Source organism: Mytilus trossulus, chromosome 13, assembly GCF_036588685.1.
Source record: "Mytilus trossulus isolate FHL-02 chromosome 13, PNRI_Mtr1.1.1.hap1, whole genome shotgun sequence".
In the NCBI taxonomy this organism is placed as follows: domain Eukaryota; kingdom Metazoa; phylum Mollusca; class Bivalvia; order Mytilida; family Mytilidae; genus Mytilus; species Mytilus trossulus.
The window spans coordinates 25,968,328-25,984,020 of record NC_086385.1 but is presented as its reverse complement, the minus strand read 5'-3'; the positions used below and the strand labels follow the sequence as shown (position 1 = coordinate 25,984,020).

At 32.5% G+C, this 15,693-nt stretch overlaps 1 pseudogene; it reads left to right on the top strand.

Moving 5' to 3' along the window:
* Positions 1-13,791, top strand: part of LOC134694193 (uncharacterized) — a 39,139-nt pseudogene extending 25,348 nt beyond the window's left edge.
* Positions 13,792-15,693: the final 1,902 nt, after the last annotated feature.

Genomic DNA, 15,693 nt, shown 5'->3' with positions numbered 1-15,693 from the left:
ATTGACAAATTAAAAAGACTGAAGATAACTAAATAATTTGAAGACTAAAATTATTTTACTGATAGTATACTCCAAAAGGGTATGATTGTAACAGCCTGGATCACCTATAACAGTCAACTGTCTAAACGTTAAAACCCCAGCCCGGTCAAACCAATGATTTTAAAATTGGTTTTTGCTGCTTCTCCGCTAAGCATGCGGCATGTTGATGACCTTGTTGAAAGTGATTAATGCTGTGTCGATGATGAGGGTTATACAATTATCTTGGGTTTTTTTCAGGGGCAGATAACTACATATGACCTTGTCGAAAGTGATTTATGTTGAGATGATGATGAGGGTTGTACAATTATCACGTTAGCAGCTAGATGTTAACAGGTAAAAGAAGTTATAAATGACAGTTGATATCTATTATACAATCATGTGTTTTTAAATTTTACTACCTTTTTTTATATTGTTTGGCCATTTGTCAGAAAAAAAACTGATGAACAGAAGGAAATGTTTTAATAGTATTTACTACGGCATTGGATAGAGAAAAGCTGTTATTTAGCTAAACATGAAAGAATTTTTGACACATTAGTAGAAATTTTACAGGTTATTAGATATCAACATGATGGTGTGTATGAATGCCAACTATCAACCAGAAACCAAATGTTTGCTTACTCTTATGCAGTTCATATTTTCCAGTGGACACTTAGCACCAATCCATTGATCCATATGGATCCCATATTGAGTTTCAGGTTGAAATATTTAATATCATTATGCCAACTTTAACTTACTATCTATCTGAGGAACACCTCATCAGTTAAAGAAACATACAATACTGAAAAAAATACTGAATGTTTACTTTTCAGGATAGAAAACCTGAAGGAACTGTTATACTGTAGTCTAAAGTCTGTAGATGCACAGTACTCTAATGTAAGTTTTATTTTGTTGCAGATTTTGTATATTCAGCAATTATTTTCGTTGGTTATGTTTTTAAATATTTTCACTCATTTTTTAACTTAATATTGATAATGGATATTTGGAAATTTGATCTATTAAAGCAATGTAAAATTTGTTCGAATCTTGGAAAATCATTAAAAGATTCTAAAAAATTGCACTAATAAAGTGCTGTAAAAGTAATTATTGTTGTAGCTTTTTAAAATTGAATTGAAAGAAACAAACAAGTACTTTCTAATTCAAAAACACAAAATATATCAGTATATAAATTTTAAATTAGCAACTTATTTGTTTGCTTTTCTCAGACCTCTAAGAATTACAGTATGAAAGAGATTGGAATGACAGCTTTATCTAATAGTATGCCAAGTAAATGACACTGGAAATTGAGAACACAAAGTATTATTAATTTTGGTAACTTTGTAATAATGGTCACCGATTTGACTCAAATTCTCATATTTTATTTATAACAATGTGAAACATTTATCCAAAATATCAAAAGTGTGAAATAAACAGTTTATAGCGCATAGGGTCAATAATATGTAGTTTCGTTTCGTGTGTATTTTAGTCTAGACTCAATCTAATTAAATATCGAGTTGACCTCAGATGCATGACCAATATAAGCGATGTACACATAAATATACTAATGATTAGATATAAATAGATTAAGCCAACACTTACTGTTGTATTTTTATAGGTCTGTTGAATTTCATATTAAATATATGTTTCTCATCGTTTTTACATGTAGAAGAAGGATTTTTAGTGGATCGAACCAGTCATCAAATGATTTACCTTTGTTTCACTTTCAATGTTGACATTCCTTTCCTTTAAATAAACAGTACACGTACAAAGCATGCTTCGTCCATCTCTAGTTTAGGGGTTAAATTGAAGTTCGCATGCATACGGATTTATTGAGGTCGACTAATTCACTCAAGTGAATGATTCATTATCAATATTATTAAGCTTAATTTGACAAAATTGAACCATTTTGGCTGCTAAAAGCGAATTATTATTTCACTATTTCACTTTTATTATTGATTGAACAAAAACAAATCATACTTTAAATTTTTATACATCTCGTAGCTAGTGCCCCTTTAACTCAACTTATTTTGTTTGTATTATAAAAATTAATAATACAAAATTACATATATTTGTTTGTATTATAATTGTCAGTGTATGAATGAACTATGTTCTACTTTTAGGAAGGAGCTAATCCTGGAATTGCTGACATCAATGGTTATCTCCCCTTTAACCATGCTGTGATACAGTCATGATGATATTGTTGATGTCATTCTTGACTTCTTTCCTTTGACTTATAAGGTACGATTGCCAAGTAAATATAAGTTCACCCTTTCCGAAGTGCCATTGTTTTTTTTTCTCATCATTTTGAAGTCCAGCATAAACTTTTAAAACTGCTGCAAAGTCATCTTTCAAAGGAACTGATTTGTATTTATATTTTTGCTGAAGGGTTGCTGTGTAGCAGACATATGATATTCTTTAAATGTAAAATTTACAACAATTTATTTCTCTTACATTGGCATGTTGTTATAGAGTCAACTTTTTTAAAGGTTTTGCATGATAATTTTCAATATTCAATCTTGAACCTCATCATGATATGGTGCAGTGACACGTCTGACGGACATTATTGTACTACACATCCATCATGTACCGATAATATGTCATCTCAAAAAGAAATTTCTGGGAAAATCAGTTATACATTTTTATGGACACAAATAACTTTTTCAGCAGTACTTCATTTGAACATTTATTTTGTAGGGACTAAAGAAAGCTCTAGATTTATGTAACAGTCCTGCTTTACAAAGAAAATTAAAACAAGCTCATCAGAGGTTAGTGACAAGAGTATAGACTACTGTGGATTCATTGGTATTTGTGGGGTACCAGTGTTTGTGAAATTTCATTCGAAATGTGAACCACAAGTGTTCAACATGTACAAATTCTATATTGATTTATATTTAGAGTTTTCCAAACCAATAAAACAAGTGTCCACAAAACACTGTTTCGTCAATCCACTAAAATTGATGTTTAAAAAAAATGAATAAATCAGATGGTATTGTTAACTATATAGAAATGGGGAATGGGTTTTAGGTTACTTTATTTGAATGATAATACAGGACTCCTGGGTTTGCGGTCATAAAGCTTTCTAGCACAATTTTGTACTCATACTCAGGAATCAACCAATCGAAATACTGAATTTTGTATTTGGAGCACAAATCTTTCACTCAAGAGTATTGAGTAAAGTTTTATGATTAAGATCCCTGGATGCCCTTGACTCCTCTCATCATAATACACTTATGGAATAATTGTCACCTTATCTCCTTTCTGTTTCTATTTTTAGAAGACAGGATGAGATTGTCTCCCCTGGATTACTTGAGTTTACTATGGAAGGCAATGCTGACAAACTGTACTGTTTATTGGAGGAAGGAGATATGGTTGATACAAAGGTAAAAAACAAAATTAAGTCCGTCAGTCAGTCCGTCCGTCACATGAATAATTTTCGTCGCATTTTTCTCAGAAATTACAAAACCAGAATTTCAAAAATTTGGTTTCAGGGTTTATCTAAGTCAGCTATACTGTGTGATGCGTTTTCAGATTGATCACTTGACAACTTCCTGTTAACCGAACACTTGTATGATTTTACACATGATAGCCAAGTTGAAAATTTTCGTCACATTTTTCTCTGGAACTACAATACAAGGATTTCTGAAATTTAGTTTCAGGGTTTATATAAGTCAGCTATACTGTGTGATGCGTTTTCAGATTCATCACTCGACAACTTCCTGTTTACCGAACACTTGCATATTTTTACACTATTAATATTATCCACTTGCGGCGGGGGTATCATCAGTGAGCAGTAGCTCGCAGTTTCACTTGTTTTAGTATATTTGTTTATTTAGTCTATTTATCACATTTATTATTTCAGAGTGCATTTGGAAGTTGGCCATTGTACTTAGCAATAGAAAATGGATATCATGATGTGGTCACATTACTGTGTGAGGTATGTTTTTATGCCCCCATTGTAGACAAAAGGGGCATTACATATCACCTTTGACCATCTTTTTAGACGATACATGTATGTCAGAACTTATAAAATCCAAAATCAATCAAAGTCATCAACATGTATATGTATACATGCATTTAGATAATGTAGATTTTTCTTCGACACAGGTCATATGTACAGTTTCTTTATGAATGAAAGGATTAGGTATTTGATCTGGAACTTTATCTAAAGGAGTTGTACCATGTATATTATTTTCTGACCTCCCAGATAGTCAGTTCCTTTTTGATGATTATTCCATTTGTATGCCCCACCTACGATAGGAGAGGGGCAATATGTTTTCTGGTCTGTGCGTCCGTTCGTCCATCTGTCTGTTCATTCGTCCGTCTGTCTGTCCGTCCATTCTTTCTTCTGTCTGTTCGTCCGCCTGTCCTGTTTCACGTTAAAGTTTTTGGTCAAGGTAATTTTTGATCAAGTTGAAGTCCAATCAACTTGAAACTTAGTACACATGTTCCCTATGATAGTATTTTTCTAATTTTAATGCCTAATTATATTTTTTATCCAATTTCATGGTCCATTGAACATGGAAAATGATAGTGCGAGTGGGGCATCCGTGTACTTTGGACACATTCTTGTTTTTTATTCTTGTAGAACATGAAAATTTTCATCACTCAGCTTCATGGAAAATTTGATCTAGAATTTTTAAATGTACAATTTTTTTTTAATTTTATTTATTTTGCCTTGTCCTTTAAACTAAATATAATTTGAGTTGTTGTAAGTACACCTAAAAGTCAATTGAATACTAATTTCTATTTCAGAAAGGAGCTGATCTAAGAAAGCGCCACCTATCTACAGGAAATACTGTTTTGCATTTAGCTGCAAGTCTAGGTCGTTTAGATGTTTTAGAATTCCTGTTAAAGTTCTGTAAGCCTCAGTATGGAGTTGATGTGGGAAGATTCTCAGGGAGTTCCAAAAAGAGGCTCAGCGTAAATGCTCTAAATGGATCTGATAAGACAGCCCTACAGTTAGCAGCAGACAAAGGTAAATAAATAGGCTGTCAATGATTTTAGTAGTCATGATGGATGCTTTTTGCAAACCAAATGAAGCATTCCCCCAAAGTCATCTCCTGTTGGCCAAACAAAATCAATTTATGATGGATTTTACTTACAAGAAAGGAGTAGGTCCGGTAAGACCCCTTTTTGGCCCCAAAATATGGCAGTTTTACAAAATTGTTAAAATGTAAACTTTAATATATTTATTGGACAGTTGAATGCTTCTGCTACATAAATATGGACTGTTTTTGACAATACAATGCACATATATCGGGTTGTAGCACCATTAAGTCATGCTAAATTATTGAAATCTTCAAAATTCTATCATTTTAGTTAAATTTTAGGCGGTTTCCGTGTAAAACGAAAGTGGCCGCATTCGTTTTCATCCATAATATTGAAATGTGAGTTGTATTTTATAATAATACATAACATATATAAAGATTGTGGATGAACACGGATGCGGCCACTTTCATTTTTGACAAAAACCATCTGAAAAGTGACGTTTTTTTGCATATTTGAGAGATTTTTCATATTTGAGCTTGAATCGGATCGTTTTTAATGACTAAATTAGTTAAAATCTTTCACAAAAACTAATTGAATCAATTGAAATAGACACTTAAGTGATTAAAAAGTGGTCAAAATCTTTCGTTAGATGAAACTAAAATTTGAGGCCAAAATGAGTCCTTACCGGACCTACTCCTTTTAAGGACCCAGTGAATAAACAATGCAGAGAACAATAGCAATTGAGTTTATTCAGTGGGGCAATAGAACTAACTAAAGTTTAGATAACGTGACAAGGAGAAAATGATTCTCTGAAAATGTGGCATTTTGATCGCAATACTTCTGTGGATTCATTTATTTTCGTGGATTTAGATTAACTTGTATGTTCGTGGATATTTAATTTTGTGGTTCTGGCAAAGTCTGCGTACATTTCTATTTAAAATTAATAATTGGTTGAACATTTAAATTGATGGTTCCCTTGTACCCACAAAATCAACACAAATTAGTATCCAACAAATATTAAAGAATCCACAGTATGTGGATATTTTTTCAACCATAACTTTTTTTTTCAAGTGATTATATAATTATTATTATGAAGAAAAAAAAATTAATTACAAATTGTGTCCCTCTCTGTAGGTTTTCTGAAACCTGTCAAATGTTTATTGAATCACGGATCAACAACAGCTATTCTGGATGCCAATGGTAACCTGTTCTCTGTACCAGAATATGAAGGTGTGTGGAGTGAAATACTATCACACAGACAGAGACATACAAATCTGATCATGAATTTGATAGAAAAAGATTCAAAACAAAATATTGAAAAACTGAAAAAGGCTTGGGTGGTGAGTATCGATAAGAACAACTTATTTTATGACCAGTTTACTTTTAAATTATTTGTGATTTTTTTTTAGATACAACTGACAATGATTTGACTAAGACTTTATTCATTATACAGCTTGGATATATATCTATAATACTAAAATTACGAGGTCCAATTTGTCAGCCGTCATCACGAAAGAACGATGAATCAAAGACTTCAACTTTATTTATAATTAATATAGTACAAAGTTGTAGATTAAAAATTGCACCACTCCAGGCCCTTTTGTTTTCCACGTAATTAATATTGCCAATAATTAAGAAGTTCCGGGTCGAGTCCGATACCGATACCAAAGTATATTCACCTGTTACCTTTTACCTTATCTGTATGTTTCGCATCTGACAGGCGCACCACCAAACGGTATATTTAGGATTATGCTATATACACGGGTCATAATCACAGGGCTGACACTACTAAATTCAATCATAGTCAAACTGTTACCTATGGTAGTATTTTAATCAGTAAGACTTTCTAAGATAACAATACAAATACTAAAACGGGTGTGTTCTAGTATATATATATATATATATACAATAACATCTTCATGCCTTATATATCATGTACTGTAGTACGCCGCTAGATTAAAACTGACGTGGAAAGGTAACATATGGCCACTGAAAGCTCTTTTTTTGAGAGCCCAGGTGGTCGTGTGGTCTAGCGGGACGGCTGCAGTGGAGGCGATTTGGTGTCACGATATCACAGTAGCATGGGTTCGAATCCCGGCGAGGGAAGAACCAAAAATTTGCAAAAGCAAATTTACAGATCTAACATTGTTGGGTTGATGTTTAGACGAGTTGTATATATAAAAGATGTGGTATGAGTGCAAATGAGACATTTCTCCATCCAAGTCACAATTTGTAAAAAGTTATTTACATGATGTACATGTATGTTTAATGGTAGTCTAGGAAGTTTTGAATTGGTTGGTATAAAGTTAGGGAAATCAATCATGTTCTGATTTTGAAATCCAACTTGTAAACAAATAACAGGATCACATGTACATTGTATTTATAACTAAAATATAGCAGAAAAAAAGTTATTATTCTTACATTTGTAAATTTATTCTATTAGAATTAAACTTGATAGCTATATATATTAACTACGATTTTACCTGCCTTATTATATATAGATAACATAAAGCTGATGTTGTTGTAATTTTTATTTACAGTCAGGATTTGATCATAATCTTAGAGATCACCATGGTAACACTCCACTAATGGTAGCATGTAAAGTTGGCAATGTTGATGTAGTTCTGTTCCTGTTACAGTCTGCTGTTTACCCACAATCCTTTGCGGAAGATAATAGCCTCTTGTAATATTTTTGTACTTTTCATTATCTTTGTAAAAGAAATAAACAAACATTGAAGATACAAAATTGGATAATAAGATACAGCATTGTATCAAATGAAAAAGAAATTCTAGGGTAAATTTGATTTAGGATTTGAAACCTCGGTATCTGTTAAGATTGTAAAATAATATACCTATTGAATATTCTAGTTAAAGAGAAACTCACACTTCTTTTTTAAACAAGTCGTATGTTATTTTCAAGAATAAATTTAACTTGAAATCACTTTACACTGATGATAGCTTGTATTTAACCCTTACCATGCTGAGTTGTTTTCAGAAATTGTCTAAATTTCGAGTATTTGCAAAAATATGCAAATGATATGCAAATGAGCTGTACCCTGATGCTGATGCATACTGATTGCAATAAATCTAAAATAGGGGATCATGGAGTGGGGTGGTCGGGGTGAGGAGGCGGGGAAGGGTGGGTGGGTGGGAATTTGCCCCAAAGTTGGTCCTCAGGTACAAAAAAAATCCATTTTGATGTTTTTTCGTTCTTTTTATCGACCTGTACGTCCGAGAGATGCTAATAGATGCATCGATCCATCTGTAGTTTACATGTAGCGTGGACACCAGTGAACACTTTTATCACAACAGTTGTTAGGTCGGATTGAAACTGATCTGGGTTCATCAGTGTAAAGAAGGTCATTTGCACCAAAATTCACAAAATTTTGGAATTTTTCCAATTTTGAACTTTAACTGGACTTGCAACCGGAAGTAGTCGTTTCCTCGGCGTATTTTGATAATAAACACGACCAGTCGTTATGTGCCTTTAGGTTAACAGTATTTGTCAAGGTTTCAGTCCTCTAAACTCCGTGATTCAGACCTTGAAGGTAAGCCCACCCCTCCAAAAAAAACAATTTTGTCCGATATCAAATTTTGAAGTTCGTATTTGAGCTCAAAATGAATATTTAAAGTGAGAAACATGACATGAAAAGTTTCAGATTGAGGAAACGTGCATACACTACGAATTAAATGGTATTACGATGACCTCTAAATGTATGGAGCGCCATTGATGCCAAAATAACGGTATTCTGGGTACGGCCGTAATATTACGGCCCCCGCACGACAAGGGTTAATTAGTAAATTAAAAATAGGGGAAACCAAATACATATTAGAAAAAACGGATTTATCCTTTCAGAGAGGACAACTCAGATAATGATTCTGGAGTTCTGGATACTGATTCTGTAAGAACTGATAGTCGGGAAGGTAGGTAATAAAACTACAATCATAAGAAACCTTTTCATTCAATTTCATGTTTAAAATAAAAAATAAAAAACTGCATCAACATAAAGTCTCATATTTTTCAATCAATGACTCAGATTATTTTCTTTTTCAATTTTGTGGGTTGAAAAATATCTAATGTAAGAAAATGATGGTATGGTGAATTAATGACCATGATACAAAAAATAATTTAGATATTGTTTGAAGCATATATTATTGTTAACTTTATAATTTCATGACATAAAGTACTTTGTTGTATGTGTTGTAGGTGAATCTCATTGTACTTATTATCCAGTTGTTAGAAACTCTCCAGTAATGAGGTAAGAAAGTTTCTCTTCCACTGAGATTGCATATAAATTTGTCTCTTTACTGTAAAATAGATTTAGTTGACTATGAAGCATAGGTTTTGTTCACTGCTGAAGGATGTACAGTGACCAATATGTAATTTCTGTGTCAATTGGTAATTTGTTCTCTTTGTGGGTGTTGTCTCATTGGCAAACGTACCACATTTTCTTATTTTTGTATACACTTTTTTGTCATTTTATATAAATTGAAAATCTTTCAATATTGACAATTCTTCTAAATATAAAATATGCATTTGTGGAAATTGTTTTGGACAACCAACAATAAAGCTGGCTGTTATGATATAGCTATGTGTTGCTGAAAGTGGTATTAAACATATATAATAAATCTTTTAACTATTATAGTTTACTTTTTCCTTTGATTATGTACTCTTATTCAATTTTATCTTCCAACAGATGCTTCAGTGAAAATAATTCGTATGAAATTCAACTGTTGTCTATTTTACTTCAGTATAGGTTGATCTGCATTTGCTCTCCTGGTTTTAAATGGTTGCTATGGTGACACTTATCTAATCTTTTCTGACTTAAAATTGTAGATCTGAAATGGTAGAAAACAAAAAAGTTGAGTCTTTACTACAAGATATTAGTCGCCCATTTGGACTATCCATATATCATGGTATGTTACATTTAGTTTTAAAATAAAATTGCCACTTCCATTTATATGTAACTGGCTGATACAGAATTTAAACCAGTCATGCACATGGTCAATGTTGGTTGATTTTTTTCACATTTTTAGCTCACCTGGCCCAAAGGGCCAAGTGAGCTTTTCTCATACTTGGCGTCCGGTGTCCGTCGTCGTCGTCATCGTCGTCCGTCGTTAGCTTTTACAAAAATCTTCTCCTCTGAAACTACTGGGTCAAATTACACCAAACTTGGCCACAATCATCATTGGGGTATCTAGTTTAAAAAATGTGTCCGGTGACCCGGCCAACCATCCAAGATGGCCGCCATGGCTAAAAATAGAACATAGGGGTAAAATGCAGTTTTTGGCTTATAACTCAAAAACAAAAGCATTTAGAGCAAATCTGACACGGGGTAAAATTGTTTATCAGGTCAAGATCTATCTGCCCTGAAATTTTCAGATGTTTTGGACAACCCGTTGTTGGGTTGCTGCCCCTGATTTCGTAATTTTAAGGAAATTTTGTTGTTTATGGTTATTATCTTGAATATTATAATAGATAGAGATAAACTGTAAACAGCAATAATGTTCAGCAAAGTAAGATTTACAAATAAGTCAACATGACCAAAATGGTCAGTTGACCCCTTTAGGAGTTATTGCCCTTTATAGTCAATTTTTAACCATTTTTCGTAAATCTTTGTAATCTTTTACAAAAATCTTCTCCTCTGAAACTACTGGGCCAAATTAAACCGAACTTGGCCACAATCATCATTGGGGTATCTAGATAAAAAAAATGTGTCCGGTGACCCGGCCAACCATCCAAGATGGCCGCCATGGCTAAAAATAGAACATAGGGGTAAAATGCAGTTTTTGGCTTATAACTCAAAAACCAAAGCATTTACAGCAAATTATCAGGTAAAGATCTATCTGCCCTGAAATTTTCAGATAAATCAGACAACCCATTATTGGGTTGCTGCCCCTTATTTGGTAATTTTAAGGAAATTTTGCTGTTTTTGGTTATTATCATGAATATTATAATAGATAGAGATAAACTGTAGACAGCAATTATGTTCAGCAAAGTAAGATTTACAAAAAGGTCAGCATGACCAAAATGGTCAGTTGACCCCTTTAAAAGTTACTGCCCTTTATAGTCAATTTTTAACCATTTTTCGTAAATCTTTGTAATCTTTTACAAAAATCTTCTCCTCTGAAACTACTGGGCCAAATAAATCCAAACTTGGCCACAACATCTTTGGGGTTACTAGTTTGTAAACTGTGTCAGATGACCCGACAATCTAACCAAGATGGCCGCCACGGCTAAAAATAGAACAAAGGTGTAAAATGCAGTTTTTGGCTTATAACTCAAAAATCAAAGCATTTAGAGCAAATCTGGATTAGATAGAGATAAACTGTAAACAGCAATAATGTACAGCAAAGTGATACCATAAAATTAGTCAACATGACCAAAATGGTCAACTGACCCCCTAAGGAGTTATTGTCCTTTATAGTCAACTTTAAACAATTTTCATAAAATTGGTAAATTTTTACTAACATTTTCCACTAAAACTACTGGGCCAAGTTCATTATAGATAGAGATATTGTTAGCAGCAAGAATGTTCAGTAAAGTAAGATGTACAAACATATTACCATCACCAAAACACAAAGTTGTCATGAATCCATCTGCGTCCTTTGTTTAATATTCACATAGACCAAGGTGAGCGACACAGGTTCTTTAGAGCCTCTAGTTTTTAGGTTTTAGAGTTTGGTAAAGCTATGAATGTAAACGTCCATTTTGGTAAAATAAAAAAATTGCTAGACAATTTTAGTATTATATTAATAGGAAATTGCATTCTGATATCTAATACATATATCTGTATATGATATATAGTTTTTCCTAAAATCACAATAATCAAACTCACATTTTTGTTCTTCAAACATCTCAATAATAAATGCACACAATAATTTTTGAATTTGCAGAACATTTATATTATTATTGTTTAATAACAGATGGATTCATCAATCATATATGTGCTGTTAATTCCATGGATGGTTCAACTTCACTGCATACTTCTCTACTCAAGGGAGACAACTTTAGAATAATGGAGTTGTTACTAAAAATAGATCCCAATGATATGACTGTCAGCCTTCAAAACAAATCAGGGTTAACCCCTTTACATTTAGTCTGCCAGTTAGAAAGAAGGAAATGTACAGAAATTCTTGTTGTAAGTATACTGTTTGCTATTGATAAGTTGACAGCATGGTACAGTGAAACCTGTATCAACTGGATCTTGCACACAAATTGAAACCTGTCTGAACCATACAGTCATGTTCTTAATTCCAGTTGTATCAAATTTTATAAAGATTTGGTTTAAACAGAGTTCACTGTATTTGATTTCAACATAGTTGAAATTGACCTTTCCTTACGCTTTGTATGAATTCAGTATATATTAGTGATGAGGGGGGGGGGGGGGGGGGGGGGGGGGCAATACCCTTTTATGTTAACCTGTTTTGGCCTTTTTCAAGGTGTTGTTAACTGTTATCTGAGATAAATTTAAACTGTTATCTGTTTTCAACCCACTTTGTTAACTGTTAACATGATTTTTGCATTTTTTGTTAACTGTTTTTGCCAAAATTGAGGTGTTGTAAACATGTTAACAGACCCCCTTTTGCCCCTTCTCAGTGATAAAGGTTGCTTCTAAAATTATAGTTTATAAATATCAATTGATTAGTTTTAATGCAAGGAACATCATTTTATATTTTATGAACCACCCCAAAATCTTGTGCATTTTTTTTACAATTAAGGGAAGTTACAAGTTTGACCCTCAGCTAGGGTAAAGAAAAGCCTATATAGGATTGGTGCTTGTTGCTTTTACACGAGAAAATTGGTGAGCAAGTAGAAATTCTAAAGCTGTCCTTCTGCCGAGGACAAATCATGGTTTTCTCATATAATATGCACATGATAATTAAAACCTAAAAATAAGACCAAAAGAAAAAAGAAACCCTACTTTTTATGAGTTATTTTGTACATGTATATTATTCTTTGTTTCAGAATTGTCCTGAGACTGATTTAAATATTCGGACATTGGATGGAAAACTGGCTGAAGAGATGACCAATAATAAAAACATTATTAAAAAAGTTCAGAGGGGCAGACGGGGACATCCTGTCAGGTAAGATAACACACTATTGACTAGTTTTGTCAACGGTTAACTGTGGGAAGAACTGAATATCAAATACCAAAAACCCTAACTGGTTATTCAGACTTTTTGTTCAATTTTGATAAATTTGATATAAATGTGTATAAAAATCATTCTATAATTTTGTTCTTTTCCAAAATTATCGTCGTGGTAATTAATTTGGCAGATCAATTGTACAGTATATAGATTGCTATTTTTAATCCAAAAAACATAAAATTGTTTAGAACTTAGACAACTTGTCTATCAGCTTGGTGCAGGATCTTAAGTAAACATAATTAGTATGCATATTATAACACTTTGTTAGATTTGTATATAGCAAAGATCACAGGGAACAAATATACATTAACAGTGTTTTGTAAACTGTCTTTTTTTTGTTGTTTTTTTTTTCATATATTCCATTTGGTATTCAGTTTATCTTCAATATCCCTTTGGGATCTTGCACCTCTCTTTTACATTTCAATGCATGCAAGTTAATTTTGTTTAGATTTATAGAGTTGTATTTTTTTATGTTTCAGATGTAAGCCATCCTCCCAGTCTCGTTCCTCTTCTGTCACAAATGCTTCAACATATACACATCCATTCCAGTCAGAAGCTCCATCTACAATCAATTTGGAGAAAGTTCATTCCCGATTCGAAGCCATGAAACTGAATTTACAAAAACATTCAAACTAGGAACAAACTTCATAATTATCTGAACTCAATTGCATTTATTTTGTTTTTTCTTTTCAACAATTATGATTGTTTTGGTAGAAATGTGTTTATTTATGCATATTATCAATGTTAATAAAGAATTGTTTTTTATGCCCCACCTACGATAGTAGAGGGGCATTATTTTTTTTGGTCTGTGCTTCTTTTGTTTGTTCGTTTGTCTGTCAGTTTGTCTGTCTGTCCCGCTTTAGTTTAAAGTTTTTGGTCAAGGTAGTGTTTGATGAAGCTGAAGTCCAATCAACTTTAAACTTAGTTCACATGTTCCTTATGATATGATCTTTCTTATACTAATGCCAAATTAGATTTTTTAACCAATTTCACAGTCCATTGAACATGGTAAATGATAGTGTGGGTGGGGCATTCGTGTTCTATGGACACATTCTTGTTTTATGTTATTATAATTCCATTTGTTATAAGTTGATGCACAAATATACATATCTTAAATAAATAAATACAATTATCTTGATTAATGCTTTATAAATATAATAGGGAATTTAATTTCTAATAATGAATTTCTGGTTTTGTAGCTTGATTATGAAATAATAAAGAAATAAATATCCTATAACAAAAATTAACAATACATGTCTAGTTAAATAATTAATCTCATCTTTTACCTTTCACGAAAATTCATATCGAAATGTGTTTTTTTAAACTCTTAATTCTGAGAAAAAAACCTAGATGACTTGCTAATGTTCACTTTTGAATGCTATTATTATTCAATAAAATATCTACACCTTGCAATCTTCAAAGGTGGATGCTTCAAAGATACTGGCGATTTTCTGTTATAGTTGATATGTCTCCCTTGGTTTTAGTTTGTAACCCGGTTTATGTAGAGCCTGCCACTTAAGTTGCAGAAAGCTTGACACAGGGATAGTGACATGGGCGTCGACAGCACAGTAAACTTACTTCTAAAAATCTTTATGTTTTAGAAGATGGAAGATCTGGATGCTTCACACTTTGTATAAAGATGCCTTAAGGTACAAAGGTTCAGTCTGTCACATGACCATTGTCCTTGGCCTCATATACTTGGTTAAGTGACTACTTGAAAAAAAGGTTTGGTGGTCAAGTTCATATCTCAGATACTAAAGGAAATAGATCAAGTATGTTTGGAGTATGGAAGGATTGTAGAGTGTACATATCAAGCTGGCAAGTGTCATCTGACCATGACCTCATTTTTATGCTTCAATGTTTTAAATAGTTAAGTTTATGTGTTTTGGTTTGTTTTTCATATACTGTATTCATAAGGTCTACTATATTGGGTGTATGGATGGATTGTAAGGTGTAAATGTCCAATTGGCAGATATCATCTGACATTGACCTCATTTTCATGGTTCAGTGTATTTTTGTCTTTTTTTGTAATACAATATGCAGTAGGTCAACTATGTTTCGTGTATATAAATATTTTATGATGATTTAATTTTGGATGTAAAGTGTCTTCTAATAAAGGTCAAATAAAACCTGTGAGACTGACACATACATTATAAGGAATGACTGTAATATTTGTTCTGTCTATTCGAAGTAACATTAAAAATGTGGTGAACACTTTTCCATAGTTCAATGCTCAATGTTTAGTTTTCTTAGTTTAGTCTGTTTCTCAGAAACTAAACAATATGTCAACTATTAAAATAGTGCTTTGAATGATTGCAAGGTGAACATATATTTCTCGTTTGGTTTTTATGGCCTTGACCCCATTTTCTTGGATCATGTTTAGTGTAGGTGATAGTTGAAGTCGAGATTTATATTAAGAACTGTCAACGTAATATCAATGATTAGTGAAAAAGGCGATACATTTCAGTGTGGCACTCTTGTTTTTTCTCTCATTCGATATAAAAAAATTTAAGAGCGGTACTACCTCACATAATTCAA